This window comes from Salvelinus fontinalis, chromosome 5, assembly GCF_029448725.1.
Source record: "Salvelinus fontinalis isolate EN_2023a chromosome 5, ASM2944872v1, whole genome shotgun sequence".
Classification (NCBI taxonomy): Eukaryota; Metazoa; Chordata; class Actinopteri; order Salmoniformes; family Salmonidae; genus Salvelinus; species Salvelinus fontinalis.
Window position 1 is genome coordinate 48,483,583 of NC_074669.1, and position 5,397 is coordinate 48,488,979.

Genomic DNA, 5,397 nt, shown 5'->3' on the forward strand with positions numbered 1-5,397 from the left:
CGTATGTTATTTTGTGTGTGTGTGTGTGTGTGTGTGTGTGTGTGTGTGTGTGTGTGTGTGTGTGTGTGTGTGTGTGTGTGTGTGTGTGTGTGTGTGTGTGTGTGTGTGTGCGTGTGTGTGTGTGTGTCTGTATGCATATGTCTGTGCCATCGTTTGTGTTGCTTCACAGTCCTGTTCCATAAGGTGTTTTTTTTATCTGTTTTTTAAATCTAATTTTACTTGTTGCGTCAGTTACTTGATGTGGAATAGAGTTCCATGTAGTCATGGCTCTATGTAGTACTGTGTGCCTCCCATAGTCTGTTCTGGACTTGGGGACTGTGAAGAGACCTCGTGTGGCATGTCTTGTGGTGTCACGTTCCTGACCTTGTTTTCCTTTTGTATAGCTTTGTTTTGTTGGTCAGGACGTGAGCTGGGTGGGCATTCTCTGTGCTTGTTCCTTGTTAAGTGTCAGGGTTAATTGACCTTGTATGGCTCTCAATCAGAGACAGGTGTTTTCGTTTTCCTCTGATTGAGAGACATACATAGGGAGGTTGTTTCTCACTGTTTGTTTGTGGGTGATTGTCGCTGTGTCTGTGTTTATTGCACCACACGGTACTGTCTCGTTCGCTTTGCCTGTTCGTGAGTTCTGCGTGTTTTATGTAAGTTCCATAATCAGGTCTGACTACGTTGTTTGTTTGTTATTTTGTATAAGTCAAGTATAGTTCGTGTCAGTCTTCGTCTTTTCAATAAATTCATTATGTCAACATACCTCGCTGCGTATTGGTCCACCGATCCTTCTCTCCTCGTCCGAGGAAGAGGAAGACGACAGCCGTGACAGAATCACCCACCAAACTAGGATCAAGCAGCAGGGAAAAGGGCAGTGACAGCAGTGGGAGAAAATCCTGGACTTGGGAGGAGATCCTGGATGGTAAAGGACCCTGGGTTCAGCCAGGGGAATATTGCCGTCCCAAGGCGGAGTTGGAAGCAGCGAAGGCAGAGAGGCGCTGGTATGAGGAGGCAGCGCGGCGACGCGGTTGGGAGCCCGAGAGTCAGACCCAAAAATTTCTTGGGGGGGGGGAGTGTGGCAAAGCCGGGTAGGATACCTGAGCCAACTCCCCGTGCTTACCGTGGAGTGAGAGGGCGTCGTACTGGTCAGACACCGTGTTATGCGGTAAAGCGCACGGTGTTCCCAGTACGCGTGCTTAGCCCAGTGCGGGCTATTCCACCTCGCCGCACTGGTAGGGCTAAGTTGGGCATCGAGCCGGATGTCATGAAGCCGGCCCAACGCATCTGGCCACCAGTGCGTCTCCTCGGGCCGGCATACATGGCACCAGCCTTACGAATGGTGTCCCCGGTTCGCCAGCATACCCCAGTGCGGGCTATTCCACCTCGCCGCACTGGCAGGGCTACGGGCACCATTCAACCTGGTAAGGTTGGGCAGGCTCGGTGCTCAAGAGCACATGTCCTCCTTCACGGTCCGGTATACCCGGTGCCACCTCCATGTACCAGTCCTCCGGTGGCAGCCCCCCGTACCAGGCTGTCTCTCCGGGTTCTCTCTCCAGCTGCTCCCACCTGTCCAGCGCTGTCAGAGCTTTCCTCCTCTCCAGCGCAGCCAGTGCCTATACCACACACCAGGCTGTCTCTCCGTCTCCTCCCTACAGAGCTGCCCGTCTGTCCAGAGCCGTCCAGCCAGGACCGTCCAGAGCCGTCCAGCCAGGACCGTCCAGAGCCGTCCAGCCAGGACCGTCCAGAGCCGTCCAGCCAGGACCGTCCAGAGCCGTCCAGCCAGGACCGTCCAGAGCCGTCCAGCCAGGACCGTCCAGAGCCGTCCAGCCCGGACCTGCCAGAGTCCCTCAGCCCGGACCTGCCAGAGTCCCTCAGCCCGGACCTGCCAGAGTCCCTCAGCCCGGACCTGCCAGAGTCCCTCAGCCCGGACCTGCCAGAGTCCCTCAGCCCGGACCTGCCAGAGTCCCTCATCCCGGTGCTGCCCCTTATCCCGGTGCTGCCCCTTCATTTAGGTGGGTTTAGTTGGAGGGTGGTCATTGGGAGGGGGATACGGAAGTGGGGAGTGACTATGGTGATGTGGGGACAGCGTCCAGAGCCGGAGCCGCCACCGTGGACAGATGCCCACCCAAACCCTCCCCTTGAGGCTGAGTTTTGCGGCCGGAGTCCGCATCTTGGGGGGGGGGGGGGGGGTAATGTCACGTTCCTGACCTTGTTTTCCTTTTGTATAGCTTTGTTTTGTTGGTCAGGACGTGTGCTGGGTGGGCATTCTCTGTGTTTGTTCCTTGTTAAGTGTCAGGGTTAATTGACCTTTTATGGCTCTCAATCAGAGACAGGTGTTTTCGTTTTCCTCTGATTGAGAGACATACATAGGGAGGTTGTTTCTCACTGTTTGTTTGTGGGTGATTGTCGCTGTGTCTGTTTATTGCACCACACGGTACTGTCTCGTTCTTGAGTTCTGCGTGTTTTATGTAAGTTCCATAATCAGGTCTGTCTACGTTGTTTGATGGTATTTTGTATAAGTCAAGTATAGTTCGTGTCAGTCTTCGTCTTTTCAATAAATTCATTATGTCAACATACCTCGCTGCGTATTGGTCCACCGATCCTCCTCTCCTCTCCTCGTCCGAGGAAGAGGAAGACGACAGCCGTGACATGGGGTATGTATGCATGGGTGTCTGAGCTGTGTGCCGGTAGATTAGACAGACAGCTCGGTGCATTCAACATGTCAATACCTCTCATAAATAAAAGTAGTGATAAAGTCAATCTCTCCTCCTCCTTCATCCAGGAGAGATTGACATGCATATTATTAGTATTAGCTCTCTGTGTACATCCAAGGGCCAGCCGTGCTGCCCTGTTCTGAGCCAATTGCAATTTTCCTAAGTCCTTTTTGTGGCACTTGGACAGTAGGGCGAGTTGAAGTGAGTCGTACTTGAGCCTCAAGTCCATAACAAACCGTTTTAAGCACAGCCGTTTTAGCAACTCCGTGGTTGCTAAAAAATGGTCAAGCCTCCAACTGACTGCGCCTTTGCACACATACCTACATTTATTCATAATTTGCGCCATCGCAAGTGAGAGAAGATTGGGAAGAAACCACCATTTTTCTTTCTGAATGATGTCTGAGGGTTGGAGTGTGCCCCTGGCTATCCGCCAAAACATATTTGTATAAAAAATTGTGCGATCTGGTTTGCTTAATATTTGAAATGATTTATACTTTTACTTTTAATACTAAAGTACTTTTTTTGCCATTACATTTACTTTTGATACTTAAGTATATTTAAAACCAAATACTTTTAGACTGTTACTCAAGTAGTATTCTACTGGGTGACTTTCACTTTCACTTGAGTCATTTCCTGTTAATGTATCTTTCCTTTTACTCAAGTATGACAATTGGGTACTTTTTACACCACTAGCTCCATGTATTCTGCGCTGCTCCCCCAGGCTACGGCAGCACTAGGCTACATCTCTGTTAAATTCGCAAGTATTATCTCACCGGAGAAAGCATCCAATCAAGCAAAACAGCTCTCCTCTATCTTACTATATGAAGCCTATGTATCTGATGCTGTCTGGCCAAAAAGAGTATGACATGCCATTCTCTTTTTGTCCAGACAGCATCAGATACATGGGCTACACATACTGAGACAGAGGGGCGCTGTTTCGCTTGCTCGGATGCTTTATGTGAGATCGATATGTCTTTATGTCGGCATGCGTTTCGTTTAAATATATTATTTGGACGGGCAAGAAGGTATGGTTGGTCGGGCGGGCCAGGCCCCCTAAGGCCCATGTTTGTGATGGCGCTGATCTTCTCTGGGTCCGGCTCTATACCAGCTGTGCTGATTTTGTGTCCCAAGAACAGGACATCTGATTGTGCGAAGGTGTATTTTTCATTGAGTGTCATGCCAACCTCCTGGATGTTTATTTAAATTTATTCAAACAGGGAAATCCCAATGAGACCAAGGCCTCTTTTACAAGGGAGTCCTGCACACAATCATACAAATTCACAGTAATTACAATTCCAACACAATAAAAACATACAATATTTAGAAGCAATTTAATAAAAGTAACTTACAAAACACGATCATGAAAAACAAATATTCCTCAGTAAAAAAGCCATCAACCAACCATCTGAACTGCCCTAGCGGCACCAAAAGATCCAACTTTAGAGAGTTCTGGAGATCATTCCACAAGTAAGGTGCAAAATAACTAAACACAGATCTTCCAGATCTACAGTACCTACCTAACTCAGTGGAGCATTTTCCATCATCGTGATGATGTGGCCAGTGACACTTTGCTTCTTTAAAGTCCAATATCTTGAAAACTTGACTGCTGACATGCAAAACATTTTGGGACTGTATCAACAGTGATGAAAAAAGGACCAAAAGATAGTTTGAGTGGATCCTCTGCTCTACAGCCCAATCTCGCTGTGACATCTTGGGAAGAGTGCTTGAACCAGGGAGTAGATCAGCGTGGGAGAACTCAGCTGGTATGGCACCCACATCCATGGCGATACACTGGACAGCGACAGGTGAGTCAGTACTGCCATCTTTAGCACTCGAAGATCTGTATGGATTGTGTACGTGTGCCATTCGGAAGGTGAATGGGCAAGACAAAATATTTAAGTACCTTTGAACGAGGTATGGTAGTAGGTGCCAGGCTCACTGGTTTGTGTCAAGAACTGCAACGCTGCTGGATTTTTCATGCTCAACAGTTTCCCGTGTGTATCAAGAATGGTTCACGACCCAAAGGACATCCAGCCAACTTGACACAACTGTGGGAAACAGAGTCAACATGGGCCAGCATCCATGGGGAACGCTTTTGACACCTTGTGCCCTGACAAATTAAGGTGGTTCAAAGGGAAAAGGGGGGTGCAACTCAATGATAGGAAGGTGATCTTAATGTTTTGTACACTTAGTGTACAGTTCTGTGTGGACTCTTGTGGCTTATTAGTGGATTTCCTAATGCCTGGCCGTCCTCGAGGTTGAGAATTTTTCAATAGTATTCCAAATCGATAAAGACCCGTTATGAGTTGCTGACTCGTGGTTTGATTACTCCTCTTGAAACTACGAAGGAAGATGTGTGTCCCCCATTCCTGTACTATGTTGTTCTTTGTAGTCTTCCAGGAGATATTAGGTGAATCACTTCAACGCAGGTGTTCAAAGCAGGTATTCAATGCAGGATTTTTTTTTTTTTATAAGAATCTTCTGGCTCTAGACTTTGTTGATGGAAAAAATTATAATTTCTTATCCGGTTTCAACATTGAAGTTCAAAATAACTATACAGAACAAAAATATAAACACAATATGTAAACACATCAATTTCAAAGATTTTACTGAGCTACAGTTCATATAAGGAAATCAGTCAATTCAAATAAATTCATTAGGCCCTAATCAATGGATTTCACATGACTGGGCAGGGTTG